The following is a 19,066-nucleotide window of genomic DNA, read 5'->3' on the forward strand; positions in this document are numbered from 1 at the left end:
CTCCCTTCCTTCCTTCCTTCCTTCCTTCCTTCCTTCCTTCCTTCCTTCCTTCCTTCCTTCCTTCCTTCCTTCCTTCCTTCCTTCCTTCCTTCCTTCCTTCTTTTCTCTGCCTCCCCCCTCTCTCTTTCTCTCCTCTCTCTATGTCTCTTTTTCTGACTGTCTCTGCCTCTCTGTGTCTACTATCATTGACCTTCTTGAGGACTTTTCTAAGATCTTTATACACAACCCTAATGCCTCATTCACTTGTTTCCCACTTACAACTTTGTGCTGAATGCTGCTACCTAAATAACCCACTGGCACCTCAAATTCAACATGTCTAATATGGGATTTGCCATCTTCCCTCCTAAATCTGCTATTCTTTCAAACTTCAGTCTCTGTTGAGCATGCCATCACCCTCTCAGTTTTCCAGGTTTATAACTTAAAGCTCAGGGAATCCCAGAATTTGAGAGTTGGAAGAGACCTCAGCGTCCAACCAGACTACTGCTTACCCAAGGGAAATTCATCCCTGATTCCTAGCTTGCCTTGCTCCATGTCCAATCAGTTCCTGCTGCTTCTGCCTCCACAGTACGTCTCACCTCCATCCCCTTGCCTCTCATATGGCCGTTCTCCTAGTTCAGGACCTCATCATCTTTCCCCTGGACTGTTCTTCCTAATGCACAAGTTTGACCAAGGTGCTCCCTAGCTCAAGCATCTTCAGTGGCTTCCTATCACCTTTAGTATAAAATACAAAGTCCTCCCCTTTGCTCGGTCCTTACAGCCCTCCACAATCTGGTTTCTCCCTGCTTTCCAAGTTTATTCCCACGATGTCCCTTCACATTCCATGCCTCCCAGTCAAACTGCTCCTCATTGTCCCCATGACTGGAATGCTCTCCCTTCTCATCTCTGCTCCTTAGAATCCCACCTTCATTCAAGGCTCAGCTCATGGACCTCTGCTTATTGGAAGCCTTTACAGAACCTTCTAGTCATCAGTGCTCAATCCCTCCTAAAAAATGCCACTTATTCTACTTGCCTCTATAAAGCCTGCATCCCCCATCATAATGTAGATTCTAAGAAGGCAGAAGGGATGTTCTGTCTTTCATCTTTGTGAACAGTGCCTGGCACATAGTAGGTGCTTAATGAATTTTTTTTCAATTCATTCATTCATTTGTATCTCTAGCACCTGTCACAATGTCTGACACATAGTAGGTGCCTAATAAGTACTTGTTTGGTTATAATAAATAGCTCAAAAATAAAGTTGTTCTACTCTGGTGTGAATGAATGGCCAAGTACAGAGGAAAGATCACTGGCTTGAGAACAAGGAGACCTGGGCTCAAATCTCCCCTCTGACTTGTACGATCCATGTGATCTTCATAAAACTACATTCCCTCTATAGGCTTCACTTTCCCTATTTGTAAAAATAATGAGATTGAACTAGCTGCCCTCTGAGATCCCTTCTAGCTCCAAAGTCACAATTCTTAAGCTTGAACTTTGACTAAGTGAATTGCTGTAAGCCAGGGATACCTGTGTTTCAGTTTTTCCATAGATCTCAGTGGTTGTATTTCTAACCCTTCAAAGATTACATCCTCATCCTCCTCAGTGGCTTAGAAACTTTCATTCTCAAAGAGCTTTCATCCTTTCCCGTAATTCAATCTCTCTATTTTCTATTCCCCTCACATCTTCTTGCCTCTTGCTAGCACTGAGATATGTAAAAATGTCATTTTCAAGATGCCACATCCCTAAAGTGCCTGTGACCTTCATGCCACCTTCACTGGGCGCCCAGCTCCAAGTCCTTGCTGCCCACTCACCGATCTGAGTTTCCTGTCACCCACAGGCATTCGTGAGCCTCTGAGGGAAGTATAGGTTTCATTTGGCATACCCTGGACACTGTATTAATGGGCAAGGACCACTTCACCTTTCATTCTTGAGAGGGAGGGAAGGATGGCAGATCTCAGAGCCAACAAATAGGATTCTATTTGGAAATTCTGTGACATTGGGATAGATGGTCAATGACCATGATGGAAAGGTCACTTTCTTCTTAGAACTCTGCCAATGCATGTGTCTGACTTCTGGAAATGCTGGAGTGCTGCACTGCACTTTCAAATGCTGATCTTTACGTAGAACCTTTGAATATTTATCATAACAATTGAACAACCCTGGCCCCTCCCCACCAACCCACACTGAACTATCCTACCTCTTAGAAAGTGTTAAGTGTATCCTGGACTTTTCACCATATTTTGTACAGCTCTTAGGAACTTATTATAGTCCAGTTTTCTTTTATTATTATATTATAAAATATTATTGGGGCAGCTGGGTGGTGTAGTGCATAAAGTATCAGGCCTGGAATCAGGAGGACTCCTCTTCCTGAGTTCTAACCTGGACTCAGACACTTACTAGCTGTGTGACCCTGAATGAGTTACTTCACCTTTGCCTCAGTTTCATTATCTGTAAAATGAGCTGAAGAAGGAAGTGATAATCATTCCAATATCTTTGCTATTTTTGTTGCTTTTCAGTCATGTCTGACTCTGTGACTCCATTTGGGGTTCTCATGGCAGAGATCTTGGAGTAATTTGCCATTTTACAGGTGAGGAAACTGAGGCAAATAGGGTGAAGTGACTTGCCAAGGATAACAGTAAGTATCTGAGACCAGATTTGAACTTGGGAAGAGGAGTTTTCTCGACTCCAGGCCTGGTACTGTATGCATTATAGCATCCCCTAGTGGCCACAAAGAGTTGGACATGACTGAAAAAAATTATGCTGAGTTCAGACTCCAGAGCATCTAATTATTGCCATACGACATTGAACAAGTCCCCTAAATGCTCATTTCCCCATTGATAAAGTAAAAGGACTCTGTTTAGATAATCTTCTTCCAGTCTCTAATGATTCCATGACTCCAAGAGCAGTGTTCTTTTTCATGATGGACTCTTGGCTACATGAATGAAGGTATCTGTACCAGCCAGCTCCTCCCCAGTACTAGGGTAATCATTCTGATTTGGAAGAGCAAGGCCTAAGATCTAGGGAAGCCACATTAAGCTTACCCTGATGGCGGTTTGGTGGAGCATCCCATATTATCTGCACTGGGACAAGACCCTTATCAGAATCATAACTGCCACCATTTGGGAGCCAGTGCGAAGTAGTCATGAAAGTGTATTTTAAAACAATTGTTAGGAGGTGGGGAGACTCTGATGGTGGCCTCCTTGGGGAGACCTCAGAGCACTGCCCTGCGAGGGAGGAGAAACTGGAGTAAGTCCTGTCAGAGGAAAGATCCCAGGACACCATTACTGTTTAGGGGACCAGAGGCAAGAAGGAACAGAAGACCTTGGCTGAGATCCTGAGACACAGCAAGGCTGCTTCTCAGAAGGCCATCCCTTCGGGAAGTATCAGAGGAGGGCTGGGAGCTCATCTAGTGTGAACCTGGGCACCTTCTAAGTTTCAGTGACCTGGGACATCTCCACTCACCTCTCTCTTATTACGCCCTCATCCCCTGTGATATTTTAAGGGAAGCTTGGCCTACTTTTAGGGTTCTTTCTGCTATCTTCTGATTTGTCCATAATGTGCCTGTAGTGATAAGGGAAAAAAAGTAACTGGCAAGAAAAATGCAGCGAAGCGTCCCTCATCACCTGGGCCAATACAGCTGTCTTTGTGTCCCGTCCCGCCCCCCCCCTCCCCCCCAGCTCCCCTGCAACTGCCACCAGTAGGAGAGTGAGAGTGAGCCTTTCGAGCCTTTCGGAGAGATGAGATGGAAACACCAGCGCTGCCGATATTTATTTCATGACTCTGCTGTCACTCACTGCATTAAAGGTTATTGTTTTAATGAAGTGCTTGAGACAGGAGAAATAACTTTGGCCTTCTGTTTTAATTGATGGATGGTGTGTGGAAAAATCAGAAGGCTTCGTTGAGGCCACCATTAAGACAGCAGATGTACGCAGCTCAGGAGAGATTTGTGGAGCGGCTTCAACCTTTAAGGGCTGAGAATAAATGGTGGTGATATCATTATACCCGACGAAGAGAAACTACAGCTCTTGTGCTCTCTCTCTCTTGCTCTCTCCATTCTCTCCCCTCTCCTCTCCTGTCCTGTCCTGTTCTGTCCTGTCCTGTCCTCTCCCCTCCTCTCTTCATTCTCTCCTCTTCTCTCCTCTCCAATCCTCCCCTGTCCTCTCCTCTCCTCTCCAATCCTCTCTTCTCTTCTCTCCTCTTCTTTTTTCTTCTTTCTGTTTCTCTCTTTTTCCTCCTCAATAGAAATGATTTAAATAGCATTCATTTTCATAAAGCCATTTGTGTCTAAATCAAAGAACTTTTTAAAATGACTGCATGGAATGAGGGGGTTGATAGAATGCCTGAAGTGTACTGTGCATGGGTGTTGGAGATATTTCCCCAAGAAAGGTGCCCTTAGAAAAGATGTTAGCAAGAGATATCAAGGCCACATTGTGCATTGAGAGGCAGGGTGATTCTCTCATAGCTCCAGGGTAAGGTTGTGGTGAATGATGAGACCCATGGCCTCATTACAATTGATCTTCACCAATTTCTAAATGATCTAGGAAGGTCTTGGAAATGAAACTGAACAAACAGAGTTCTTTGGGGGAATGCTACATAAACTATCAGAAAAAGAGGCAACTAGATGTTGTACACTTCCTGGCTGTCTGGCCCTGGGCAAATCACTATACAGACAGACAGACAGACAGACAAATAGACAGACAGACAGACAGACAGACAGACAGACAGACAGACAGATAGATAGATAGATAGATAGATAGATAGATAGATAGATAGATAGATAGATGGATGGATAGATAGATGGTAGTTAGATAGATAGATGATATTTAACTAAATGATAAATGGGTAGATAGGTGGATGATTAGATTGCTACACAGACAGACAGATAAACAAATAGAAAATAGATTAATAGGTAGGTAATTTGTTAAGTGCTTACTGTGTGCCAAATACTGTGATAAATTTGGGGGATAGAAAGAGAAGAGAACAAGGTCCCTGATCTCAGGGATCTTGAATTCTAATAGGGGAAGAGAAAACATAAAGGGGAAATCTCTGTTTGCCTCAGCTTCTTCCTTCATAGAACAAGAAAGCTGGACTCCCTGGCATCAGTTCTGACTTCATGGTGCAGCGTGAGCTGCTCCCTTTTTGCCTGCATCCTTCACCACTTACACCATATTCTTCAAAGTGAAACACACATGTGAGCTGTTGCTACTCAAATGTTACTTATTTGGTCTCTACAAACTACAGGAGCTTCCAAGAAATTTTCAGTTTAGGATGAAATTTGCTCCACCTCACTGTGAATTATGAATTGGAAATCTGAAAGTATAAAAGAAAATTAAAGTGAATAAAATTGTAAAAACATGGAAAATATGCATCTTTTGGGGTGACCAATTTCTTTGATTCAATATCAAATGGAATAATCAATGTAAATTATTCGACAAACTTGAAAGGATGGCTATCATCACCCTCATCATATTATTAATTATTATCATTATGCCACCTAGGCACAGTGGATCGATCAGTGGACCTGAGTTTTAACTTTGTCTCAGACACTTACAAGCTACATGACCCCAATCTCCTTCAGCGTCCATTTCCTCATCTATAAAATGGGGATAATAATAGTACCTATCTTACAGGGTTGTTGTAAGGATCAAATGAGATAACATATGTGAAGTGATGGCTATTATTGTCATCCAACAAGCATTTATTAAGCACCTACTAAGTGCCAGGCACAAAGACAAAAATACAAGAGTCTCTGCACTCTTGTGGGGGTTGGGGGAGGATTGGCAAGGTACATCTTAGAAATTCTCAGATGAATTTGGAATAAATTAAACACATTTTTTTTTTGTAACTTGGGTCTCCATGAGGGAATGAAATGACCATTGGAAAAGGAGAAAGAATGGTAGTGTTGGCCATGGGGATTTTGGAAGGCAGCTTCAGGATAATGCGGCTGGTAGAGTGGAAGCCAGCTTTCCTGGAGAGAATGTGAGCCTCCAAATGCACAGAACCTGGCTTGAGCTCCCTTGTTTACATTTCTTAGCAGGGTGACCCTGGACAGCTCTCCCGAATTCCCAAGGTCTCCAGCAACAAGTCATCTACTACATTATCATCATCTACGTCAACAACATCTACTTCAGCTTTTCTACAAAGTCAGAGACTGGTTGGATTAACTGAAGCAATTTCATGTCTTTGGGGAATTCACGGCACTTAGATGATCCCCTGGAGCACAGATTTGTAACCAGAGAGACCTTCACAGGTGAGCTGGTCCAATCCCCCTCATTTTATAGGGGATAAAGCTACAGCCCCCTGAACTGTTGAGGGACTTGTCCCAGGTCACAAAGACAGATAGGAAGGAAGGAAGGTGACTTTTCTCCTATTTGTATGTTTTAGAGGAAGTAAAGAAGAGCGAGGCTAGCTAGGTAGGACAACATCTTGGAAAATGGAAGAAAAAGGATATGAACCAGGATTTCTGAAAATGATCATTGCTATCTGGCAGATTCTGGAAAGATTAGCATAGAAGGATAGTGAAGGCCTGTCCACTGCCAAGAGGTGGCTCTAGGGTTGGTAGTGTTAAATGAAGAATGGTGCTGGACATTTTCAAAAGGCAAGAATCTGGCACTCCATGTGACTTATTGGGTGCAGGGTGCAGAAAGACTGAGCTTGACCAGATTTGGGGTAAAAAGACAGAACAGAAAGTGTTTTCAGAAAGGGGCCTGGAATCCATTTACTTGTGCTTATTCTAGCTGGCTTGTTGGTGAGGTTGCGACAAGATCAATGATTCGGAACTATTTAAAAGTAATTGAAGTCTCCTATTAAATATGATGATTTTGTAAGAAAAGCTCACTGAACTATCCTGTCATCCTGCTGGCCCTGATCTGGGGACTTCCCAATACTGGCAATACAAGGCCAAACCTAGCAAAAACAATGCCAGCAGGAATGTTTCCCATTCATCGTGTCACATGCTTTTGGAATAACATCCATCTGTCCAAAAAGGCCCAGTCTTGCTTGGACAGCAGCTTTCAAAGCCCTTTGCAAACTTTAATGTGATATAAAAGTGCTGGTATTCATTATTATTTGAATCCTGATTTCAAATTTCTTGGAAATTATAAATTTCCAAAATTACTATTTTTGAGACCATGAGCAAGTGATATAACCTTATAGAACATCAGTTTCCCAGTCTATAAAATGGGGACAATGGCTCTAATGCCTCATTGGGTATTAGAGAGAAAGCCCTCTGCCAACCTGAAAGTACTCTAAGGAAATGTTCAAATTGTTCATAGTTTAAGGGCAACCAGGACTCAAGTTTGGTATTTGAATAAAACTCTCCTTGTTGGTAAAGAGAATGGTTACTGAATGCTCTGAGAGGGAAAGGATGGGGGTTTTCAGACAAATTAGGAAAATAAGTGTACTTCAAGGGTTGGCTCAGGGAAAGAGAAGGAAGTGGGGAGGGAATGGGCAGGAAGGGGTGGAGGAACCAAGTGATTGGACTTGAGGGAGGAAGAAAAAAAATCTAATTGCACAAGTATTGGAAATGAGCCAGGAGATGTTCTGGAGCCTGTTTCTGCAGATATGGATTGTCTCCTTCTATTAGAATATAAGCTCCTTGAAGCCAGGGTCTGTCTCTCTTTTGTCTTTGTATGCCCAAAGGTTAGCACAATGCCAGACACATGGTAAATGCTTAAAAATGTTTTTAATTCGTTTATTTAGTCAGTCAGTCATATCCTGAGGAAATTGTGCTGTCAAGCAAAAGTCCCTTCTCTGCCTTTTGAGACCAGAAGGAAGGAGACCACAGTCTCCTTTGGGCAGGAAGGGAAACAAGCTTCCATCTTCTGGAGAACAGGGTAGCTGAATGCCAGTGGAGATGGTGTGTGGGAAAAAGCACTTGTTGGAATGACTTCTCCTGGGTGTCCTTCTTTATCTGTCTGTTTGTCTGTCTGTCTGTGTATGTGTGTATGTGTGTCTCTCCCTCTCTCCTAGGAATTTTAATATCTTCACAGCTTCCTGTCAAAAAAGGACAAACCAAGGTCACAAGAGTTATCCATTGCCGTTCTCCTTTCAGATCAAATAAGATAACATTTTTGAAGCTTTTAGCACAGTGTCTATGTTACCTTTCAGTCTTTTCAGACTTGGAGTTTTTTTTTTTGTCAGGGATACTTGTCATTTCCTTCTCCAGCTCATTTTATATATGAGGAAACTGAGGCAAACAGGGTGAAGTGACTTGCCCAGGGTCCACAGTTAGTAAGTGTCTGAAGCTGGATTTGAACTTAGGAAGATGAGTCTTCCTGATTCCAGACCTGGCACTCTATGCACTATGGCACCACCTAGCGGCCCCTATGTCTATAGGTGCTTAATTAAATGCTTGTTGTTTTTCTTTCCCTTCTACTTCTCCTTCAAAAAAAATAGCAAATATCATATTTCAGAATTCTTGTCAAAGATTTACATTTCATTAGAAAGGAGTCATTTTTGACACACGAGTAGGGGTAGGTGGTGTACTGAGTGAGAAATTTGTCCTCATAGTTTGTGATGGCTTGTGAATATTCCTTGATTATTTCTTTCTCAAAAGCAGAATTGTTTTTGGTTAGTGGGATGCAGCCTTTACCGGTGCCTACAAGCAAATACTCCCGGGGGAAAGAGTCAGGATTCTCAATCGATAGGAACTGTTGCAAACTTAATGGTTTCTGATAGAAGAAAGCAACCAGTCAGACAAAAGGAGAAAAGTGACCAGTCTCAGTACCAGGTGAGCATATATAGATTTAAAGGAAAGGAAATACTGGAGCACTCCCCAGTGCCATGAGAACTGACTCACCTCAAAAAGATGTCATAGTGGGATCCAGTGAGAACCTATCCTTGCCTCTTCTCTATCCACTCCAGAGTCAAAACTCCTTGGGTCAGAAAACTCCAGAGAGCTTGACATTTTTTACCTGTAAGTAGACACAGACTGAGTTTAATGGAAACAGGTAATTTGTAACTCAGACAAGCTTAATTCAGCTGTCTAATTTGCAATGAACTTGAAGATGAGCCAATGAATGCGGTGTGGGGCACAGGCAGCTCCGATACTTCCCAAACTTGCGTCTCTTCTCTCACCCCCAAATCAAACACAAATCTCAGTTTTTCCCCAAGTAGATATGTTTGTACCTCTACACCAGCACCAATAGGGTCAGGTCATTTTAGGCTGAAAGGATCCCTGGATGTTTTTGTGATGATCACCCTAAATGAACATTTCTCCAAATACTGCACATATTAGTCATTCTGTTATGTGGAAATGTCTATCTATTGCAATCACAAATGTTGCACATTCATTCTCTGTGCCAGCATCCCAGAGCTGCTGATCACCCTAAATGGATATTTCTCCAAATAGTTCACATATCTAGCCATTCTGTTATTTGGAAATATCTCCCTATTGTAATCACTAATGCCGCACATTCATTTTCTGTGCCAGCAACCCAGGGCTGTTAGCGGAGGGGCCTCCATCTGTAAGAAATCAAATAAGTCGATTTCATGGAAATTGAGTAAGGGGGGTTGGAAATCACCCTTTTCCCCTCCCCAACACTTTCCAAATTAGATCATCCTTCTGTTTTATATAAAGTAAAACAATGATTTTGTCAAATCTTGGAGTCAGTACAAGAGAAGGCAGTGGTAAGTAAAGAGATGACAGATAAAAATTTGTGTATATTTTCTTTGATTCAGTCCTATAATTTTATCAGTGCAGGACAGTGACCTCATCTGGTTTTGTATAATGACACACTCAGAGTTGTCTGCTGATCAGCTGTGTTCCCATATGGGACAACCTCCACAGCTTTAGCTGTGGGCATAGCCCTAGGTGAAGTTATAAATTAGGTTAGATTTACCTCTGGGGCTCTGGGCATCTCCTGCCCCCCAGCTGCAGGTGCCCATCACATCACAGGGGTCACAGAGAACTCTGGACCATGATCTTTTCTTCCTCCCTTATTCATCCATGTGCACTTAGAGGCAGTATTGAGTTGTGGACCAGGACTTCTGTTACATATTGCTCAGTGACTGTGAGCTGGTTAGTCACTTAACCTTTCTGAGGCTGTTTCTTCATTGGTAAATGAGGACAAGAATATTTACACAATAACCTGGCAGGCTTGTTGGGATGAAAACACCTTAAGCAACTTAAGCATTATATGAAAGTGAATGAGTGATGATGACGCTCCATTCCCCCAAATGTCAGCTCTCTTCTGGTAACTGTGTGTGGTGGGAATTTCAAGAAACAGAGATAAAGTTTCTCACTCAAATGGGATTTATTGACAATATAGTGATAGATTAAATGGACAGACTGGCAAAGAAATAGTTAACAAGACATATGCTCAGTCTTGCTTCTCTGTCTGATTTTATCTGATTTAAGAAATCAAAGCCACACATGCAGCTTCAAACCAGGCATCTGAGTTTATCTGGGAAGCAGGCTGGTTTTGGATGGTCCAGAGTTGTTAGGGGTTGTGTGGTTTTACAGTGAGATAGAAAAATAAAGAGTGAAGCCTTGAAATGCACTAATATAGAGTGAGAAGACCCTAGGAGGCTCCGAGTACAGATAAAATTTAATACTGGGATAAGGATAATTCCTTTAGATCATACAATCCCATCAGTCACTCCAGCTGTTTCTTTATGCATGTTTCCCTGCTTCTTCCCAGTCTAAGGAGCCTACATCAATGGTCACCTATATCAAGGAGTTTAATCAGATAAATCTGCTAATGCTTTGCTGGACAATATGCTCTATCTCAGAACACCTGATGTTTTTGACCAATTAAAGCTGTACATCTCCTTAAGCAGGCCATGAAGAAGTGACCCTGGAGACGGTAATGTTAGGACTGTAGTAAACCAGGAGGGGAGATGGCATTGGCTGCCTGCTCTGCTTATGCATAAGGCCAGTCCTATGTTGTTAACATCCATGCAGAAGCATGGCTAAAAGGACTACTATTTGACTAATTTGACCAATATTTCCTCAGGGGTCTGCTGCAGTCACTCCTCTTAAGATCTATGACTTTGGCCATTCTTTGTAGAATCCTTTCTCTTGGCAGCTCCATTCCTTTTCTCATGGGGCTGCATTGTCTTTCTGATTGATGTACACCAGGAGGGTTGGTGCTGTTGCTCTAAACAGCCAGAACATAGTATTGGAGAGTACATTTCAGTCTATAAACCTCATTTTTCTTCTGCCTGCTTGGTTGTCTTTCTGAAGAGATTGACCACCATCTGCATGTGAAAAATCAAATGGGTGGAGGATAGCTCTTGACCAGATTTTGACATGCAACGAGTGGGCATGTTTACCTAGCTTTATGCCTGGTACATCTTGTTGTTCAGTAGTTTCAATCCTGTCTGACTCTTCATGACCCCATTTGGGGTTTCCTTGGCAGAGATACTAAAGTGGTTTGCCACTTTCTTCTCCAGCTCATTTTACAGAAGAGGAACTGGAGGCAAGAGGAGGCAAATGACTTGCCCAGGGTCACCCACCTAGTAAGTGCCTAAGTTCAGATTTGAACTCAGAAAGAATCCTCTTGACTCTAGGTTTGGCACTCCAAGCACTATGCCGCCACCTGGCTGCTCTAGTACACAGTTGGCACTTAATAGAATTACTTGGTAATTAACTATAGGTGGTATGTTCTTGTAAATGAGTGGTTGGTGTAAACCAGCTGCAACTCATGACTAATAACTTGCTTGGGAAAAGTTAGTCAGTCAGTGAGCATTTATTAAGCACTTATGATGTACCACACATCGTGCTAGATCTGCAGGTACAAAGGAAGGCAAAAACACAGTCCCTGTCTTTAAGAAGCTTACCTCCTAGGGGCACAAAAGGAATCAAGAATACATAATAGCAGAAACAGAGATGGGTCAGTCATGTAGCAAGCGCAGGACAGCCCAGGGATTACATAGGTATGCATGAAATATGAAAAGACCCCGAGGAAGATCTGCAGCACATTGGGAAGGTTCTCCAACGAAGAGTTGTAGAAAACCAGCCAAAGAATAAATAAGAATCCCAAGGAATAAGAAAGTGTGGCTGGTTTGTAGTTGTTCTAGTGGTAGAGGAAAGAATCTCACCTGCCTTGGTGAGATCACAGTCTCCCTAAAACCGGGAACTGAGGAGATAACTGTCTTGTTTAATCTCTCTCCCTGATCCTCTTACCCCATCACATGAGTCTTCTCTGGTATCTGTGCTGTTTTCTATCACATGTGACATATGCTCTGCTCAGGGAGCTCTGAGCTCATTTCAAGTAGCTTTAGTTCTGAGACCTTATAGCTTGGTGATCACATTTCATCATCTGACTTAACTTTTCTCTTGTCTGGCAAGGGCCCACCAATGAACCCTGATGAGTTTCAAGAGGGAAAAAAAACCTCCCCAGGTTCACATGTAAATTCCTTTATGAACCTGATTCCTATATGATGACCAGAGAAGACAGTTTTGGTGAGCTGTCGGGTGGAGTTGGAACCAGAAGAATCAGAGATATTCAAGGCAGAGTAATCATCTACCATTAAAAACTGATAGATTTCGACCTCCTTTACCCTGTCCCCATGCAATCCTTAACTCTGTTACCACATATAATAGAAAATTGCCTCATTAGGTAAGTTCTTTTTTTTCTGTTTTAAATTTAAACTTAACTTTTTTTCTTTTTTGTAATTTTTTATTTTAAACTTAAATACAAAATGAGAAAGGAAAAATATATTACCATGTACGCAGCAGAACATGAGAGGATTCGGTATAAAACAATAAATTTCCATTTCAAGAAAACCTATATAATAACTAATACACATTGCTTTCAAAGTTGCCCGACTTTTCTTTGTTTCCTTGTTAGTTTTCTTTTGTCGTCTGCTGTATACTTTTACTTTATTGTCCTCTCTTACCCTCCCCCAAGAAGACTACATTTAAATGTGAATACACACACATATATGTACACATACATATACCTAGATATTTATAAACATGCACATGAATACACTCATACACACATATAGAAGGCTATACTATGCTTATTTCCTCCTATCATCTGTTTCTCTGAAGGTGGATAGCATCTTCCTTCATAAGTCCAAGTCTTTCCATGTTTTTCTAAATTAACTAGCTCATCATTTCCTACACAGACATATTCCAACCCAATTACAGCCTCTCTGAGAGATTGTCTATGAAAGTTTCCTTCCCAATTTTCTGCATTCCTTCTATTCTTGGCTACATAGGTTTTATTATACAAAAAATTTTGATCGAAAATAATCAAAATTATTCATTTTACACTTCCACAGTGCTCTCACTTCATAATGTATTTTAAGGTCTGATACTAGATCTACTTCTTTTATATCTTTTTTCCCTGATTTCTTTGAAGTTCCTGACCTTTTCTTCTTCCAAGTGAATTTTGCTATTTATTTTTTCTGATTTGGTAAGATAATCTTTTAGTAATTTCATTGGGATGACATTGAATAAATAGATTAGTTAGGTAAAATTGTCATTTTTAAAATCATGTTGGTTTTACCTACCCATGAACAATAAATATTACTTCAATTATTTAGATTTGAGTATATTCATATAAAAAGTATTTATATAGTTCCTTTGTCTGTTTTGGCAGGTGTGCACTCAGATATTTTATACTGTTTAGTTATTTTGAATAGTCTAAAACAATATTGAATAATAATGTTGACATATAGTGCAATTTCTCTATTTTTCTCTTTTGATTGAATCTATTTTAACTTTAACATTATCTGAAATCATGATTACTGCCCCTGCATTTTTTTTTACATACTAATTTCTATTCCTATCCTTTATTTTATCTTTGTACTTCTCATTTTTATAATGTTTCCTGAAAACAACATATTGTTGAATTCAAATTTTTAATCTGCTCTCTATTTCCATTTTATGGGTAAATTCATCCCATTCACATTCTAAGCTACAATTACCTGTATATTTTCCTTCTTCCTATTTTTCCTTACTATTCATTTCACCCTACTCTATCCCTCTTGCTCCTTCTGTGCTTTACTTCTGTCTGCAACCTTTTCCTCCTATTCCTTAACCTAGCCACTCCTCTAAAAGTCCCTCCCTTATCCACACTCCCCACCCTATACCTTTGCTGTCTTGTTTCTTTCTGAATTTAGAAGACTTTTATGCACATATATATACATATATATATGTTGTTTCCTCTTTAGCCTAGTCTCAATGAGAGTAAAGCCCTCCCCTCTACTAACTTCTTCTACATTGATTGTTCCCTTTATGCCTCATTAGTATGAGATAATTACTCCTTTTAACTCTCCCTACATAGTTTCATATTTTGAGAATATCATACTCAGCTCAGCCCAAGCTTTTCTGTCAAAGCACCCAAGTGATGATGACAGTCATAAAAGGACTGCTAATGTTTTCATATATGAGAACTAAACAATTTGACCTTATGGAAAGTCTCTTATAATTGGTCTTTAATGTTTACTTTATATTTCTCCTGGATTTTATATATTGAATTTTCCCTTAAGTTCTGGAAGTTTTGTCACAAAAACCTGAAAGTCTTTCAGTTCATTAAATGTCCATTTTTTCCCATTCCAGATTATATTTTGCTGAGTAAGTTACCCCTGGTTATAACCACAGCCCTTTTGCTCTAAGAGATATAACATCTTAAGAGCTACTATCCTTCAACACAGCAATTTCTAGGTCTTGTGCAATCCTTATTGTAACTTCATGATATTTAAATTGTTTTTTTCTTATTGCTTCCAATATTTTCTTCTTAACTTGGATGCTTGAAACTTAGCTATGATATTCCTGTAAGTTTTCCTCCTGGGAAACACATTCCCATTGAAAAAATCATCATAATAAATCTGCATAGTCAAGCAAAGCTGACTGCATCTGCACTGACCACGTTCAAAAGCATGTGTCTCATTTTGCATTCTGAGGCCATCATCTGTCAATCAGTGGGGAACGTGCTTCACCAATGGTCCTTCAGATTGTAGTAGCATTGCCTTCATTGGCATTCTCAAATCTTTCCAAGTTGTTGCTATTGTATAAATTATTCTCTGGTTCTGCTTATTCACTCTGCATCAGTTCATACAAATCTTCTCAGTGTTTTCTGAAAGTCCCTTTCAATCATTTCTCATGGTTATCAATTGTTCAGGACCTTTTAGAGAAAAGATGAGGATGCAAATTACTTGAGTACAGAAACTTTAATTTTTCTCTTTGTGTCACTAGTGCCTAGCACTGTGTTCAATACATAGTAGGGGCTTAATAAGTACTTTGTGATTTAAATCTCCTCACCACCCTCCATTTGAATAAAGACAAAGGGATAATGGAGAAGAGAAATTCTCAGAGAACTATTTCCACATGGACCCAATAGGATCATAGATACTAGCTCCAAAGCCTCATTTCCATCTGTCTCAGGTCTTTCAAAGAATGATTCTACTTTTCTTAAATCCTAACTAGAAATAACCCAGAGGAGCTGGTGGAGTTACTCAGCTCTCTCTCTCTCTCCCCACAATTTGTCATCTTATGTACATTGATGATAATCAGAGGACTTGTAAAACCTATCTTGCCCCACCATTCAGCCCCACGTAGCCAGGTTGAGAAGGACAGGCTTGGTGGCATGAATCTGTCCTTGATTCATTTCTAGGAATGCAGACTGGGTCCCAGGCCAGGCTCTTGCAGCATGTTTCCTCCCCTTATAACAGAAGAGTCTTAAATAATGACAGTTTGCTCATATTTGAAGAGAACTCTATTAGTAAAGAATGTTGGCAAGTCTCAGACCATCAGGCCTTGGAAAAATGAGCAGCTGAAACTGATTTGAGATCTCCTCCAGGACTGACCTTTGAATACTCTTTACGAAAGACCATAAGATCTCATTTCAATCTCCAAACTGCTGGCTACCACATTTTGTCTTTTCCCTCTGCTGTTTTCTGTTCAGGGCTTGACACAATGATCTCATGCACTGAGAGCTCCCTAATTAGCTAGCTTTGAATAAGCATGTGGGAGCTTAACCTTCTCATCTTTTGAAAGACACATCATTACAGCTCTGCATTATGATCTGGGTCCAATATGCCACCAGCGAATCCAAGCCTTCACTTTTGCTCGGGTCTGGGAGGGAGTAGGAATCTCAGTCTTAGAAGTCTCAAGAGACCTGGATTCTAGTTCAGGCCCTGCTGCTCATTAACTATCTTGGACTAGTCATAAACTGATTAGGCGTCAGATTGTTTTATCTGTAAAATAAGGCTGATCAGAGAATCATAGACTTTTGGAGTTGGGAAGAAAATTCCCAGTGGCTACTGAGCCTAGCCCCAAACCAACGCAAAGATCCTCTCCTCAGGATGTTGAGCATGTGGTCGTCTGGCAGCTGCTTGACAGCATCCTGGGGAAGGGGAGATTTGCTGCTCCTAAGGTTGCTTGTTGTACTTTTGGGCAACTCTAATGATTGAGAAATATTTCCTGAACTCAAAACTTAAATCAGTTTTTTTTGCAGGTTCTGTTCATGGTTCCTGGTTCTGCCCTATGAGACCAAGCAGAAGACAGACATTCAACTGCTTGAAAATAGTTTTCATGATCCCTGAACCTTCTTTTCTGTAGGCCAGATGTTCCCAATTCCTGAAGTTAATCCTCATATGACATGGACTGAAGGTCTTCCTCTGGATATTGCAGTCCTTCACATCAATATTCTCTGAAACTAAGGTGCCTCAAACTGAATAGAAGCTCCAATGATGGTCTGACTGGGGCAGAAGACAGTGGGACAAGATGCTTTTCCAGTCCTAACTGCTGTCATCCTTTCTTTGTCATCTCTTAAACTAGGTCCTTGGTTAATCTTGTGTGGAGATTGGATGATTACAAGTCTGTCTCTCCGTGTGTGTCTGCACCTGACCACAGGTGTAACTTTGTAACTCTTTGAGGTGGGACAATAAAACTCTGGTGCTGTCAGCTTTCTTCCCATTTGAGTCTGGGAGTGCAACTTGAACATGTAAATGGTACCCAGAGGAGCCAAAAGAGCATTAGGCTGAATTATCTTCCTTATTGGATTAGGATGTGCAGACACCAAGCAGATCATTTATCATTTGTCAGGGCTTGGGACTCTTTTGGACACCCAGCTTTATTAAAGGCTGTTGATTAAATACTTTTTAGTTTGATCACAAAGCAAGTTGGCTTTGTGAAATCTCATTTGCACAAAAGGGATGCACCATATTTATCTTTACTACTTTGGGGTTAGAAAATGGGAGAAAGCTCTTCTTCCATTCAAGGCAGGAGCAAAGCATTGGTTCTAAACAAGAATATCTATTTTATTATCATTTTTAAAAAAAAGTTTATTTTGATTCTGAATTTAATAAACACTAAATAAATCAGATGTTTTCATGTGCAAAGTAGAACAGAAAAAGGATTGCTTTTTCTTTAAAATATATAACACATTCAACGTGAAACTTTCAAAGTTGTCTTCTTTATCTGTGCTTCCTTTTGACCTTCTTCTACTTTCCTTTGAGCAAAAAAAAAAATCTTTCAATAATTCTCTTTCAATAACTTCCATTGCACTACCCCCTCCAAATGGAAAAATAAAAAAGGAAAGGAAGAAAAGACAAACCATCACAACAAATTTATATAGTTAAGTAAAACAAATTTCCACATTAGTCATGTCAGAAAATGTGACTTACTCTGTACCTTGAGTCCATGCCCTCTTTATCAGGAAGTTGGTAGCTTGCTTACTCTTCAGTCTCCTGGAATTAAGTACATTGACCAGAGTTCCTAATTCATTCAAATGTCTCTTTCTTTACAATACAGGGCATCCCAAAATCTTAATACCTTTTAAAAGGTATTAAAGCTTAAAACTGCCTCAAAACTTTTCCAAAATATTTTGACTAGCTTTCCATATGGTTTGCAAAACATGTTTATCTGGTTGCCTCTTTTCATAGTTTGCATGAGAGCTGGAATGAAGCCCACCTCTGCCAGGAAAAAGAACATTTCTAAATGACCCAGGGTTGTTTCTGGAACAGAGTCCCCTGGCCTGCCCTGTTGGTCCAACTCCGAACTCAATCAGAGCACTCAGCAGAGGGACTTTCAGCAGCTGATCTAACAAGTTGCTGGATTTCCAGGAACAACACTGATTTTCTTCAATATAAGGAAAGAATTGTTTTTTATTAAAAATCACTTCTGCTTTATTTATTGAAAGCAACAATCGCCAAGTGAGTGGAAATGTGTGAGCCAGACAACCAGGAAGGTCTGTCCTTTGTCTCTAAAGATGTTGCTACTTACCTGATATTTTGTTTGAATTTTTTTTAAGTTCAACTATACTTTCAAAATTTTTCTAGAAAATACTATCAATGTTATTTCCCAATAATCCTACCCCAAACAGCCTTCTCTCATAATAAACATGTGGTTAAGCAGAATAGAGCCATTGACCATGTCTGACAGAAAATACTTCCTTCTAAGAAATTAAAGCTATCTATAGTCATATGAAAAAATGCTCTAAACCACTATTAATTAGAGAAATACAAATCAAAACAACTCTGAGGTACCACATCACACCTATCAGATTGGCTAACATGACAGAACAGGAAGATGATAAATGTTGCAGAAGATGTGGGAGAGTTGGAACACTAATTCATTGTTGGTGGAGCTGCGAGCGCATCCAACCATTCTGGAGAGCAATTTGGAACTATGCCCAAAGGGCTACAAAAATGTGCATACCCTTTGACCCAGCAATATCGCTTCTAGGACTGTATCCCCAAGAGATCATAAAAATGGGAAAGGGTCCCACATGTACAAAAATATTTATAGCAGTTTTCTTTGTGGTGGACAAGAACTGGAAATCGAGGGGATGCCCATCAACTGGGGAATGGCTGAACAAGTTGTGGTATATGAATGTAGTGGAATAAGAAATGATGAACAGGAAAACTTCAGAGAGGCCTGGAAGGACTTATATGAACTGATGCTGAGTGAAAGGAGCAGAACCAGGAAAACTTTGTACACAGCAACAACCAGAGTGCGTGAGGAATTTTTCTGCATTGCAATGCAAGGACCTAAAAAGTTCCCAATGGACTCTTGAGGCAAAATGCCTTCCACATCCCAAAAAAGAACTATGGAATTTGATTACGGAATGAAGCAGACCATTTTCTTTTGTATTATGTTTTGGTTTGGTTTGTTTTATGACTTCTCCCATTC

The 19,066-nt window shown here is 40.5% G+C and overlaps 1 long non-coding RNA gene across 2 annotated transcripts; it reads right to left on the reverse strand.

Moving 5' to 3' along the window:
• Positions 1 to 3,813: 3,813 nt before the first annotated feature.
• On the reverse strand, positions 3,814 to 17,808 carry LOC140531077 (uncharacterized). 2 transcript variants are annotated; one of them, XR_011976262.1, is made up of 3 exons: positions 17,560 to 17,808; positions 8,774 to 8,888; positions 3,814 to 3,944 (listed from the first exon to the last, which is right to left on the reverse strand). It is a non-coding gene; the product is annotated as an uncharacterized lncRNA (long non-coding RNA). The 2 variants fall into 2 exon arrangements; XR_011976261.1 differs by lacking the exon at positions 3,814 to 3,944 and adding an exon at positions 7,589 to 7,968.
• Between the last annotated feature and the right edge of the window lie 1,258 nt (positions 17,809 to 19,066).

The sequence above is a fragment of the Notamacropus eugenii genome, chromosome 3 (genome assembly GCF_028372415.1).
Source record: "Notamacropus eugenii isolate mMacEug1 chromosome 3, mMacEug1.pri_v2, whole genome shotgun sequence".
Classification (NCBI taxonomy): Eukaryota; Metazoa; Chordata; class Mammalia; order Diprotodontia; family Macropodidae; genus Notamacropus; species Notamacropus eugenii.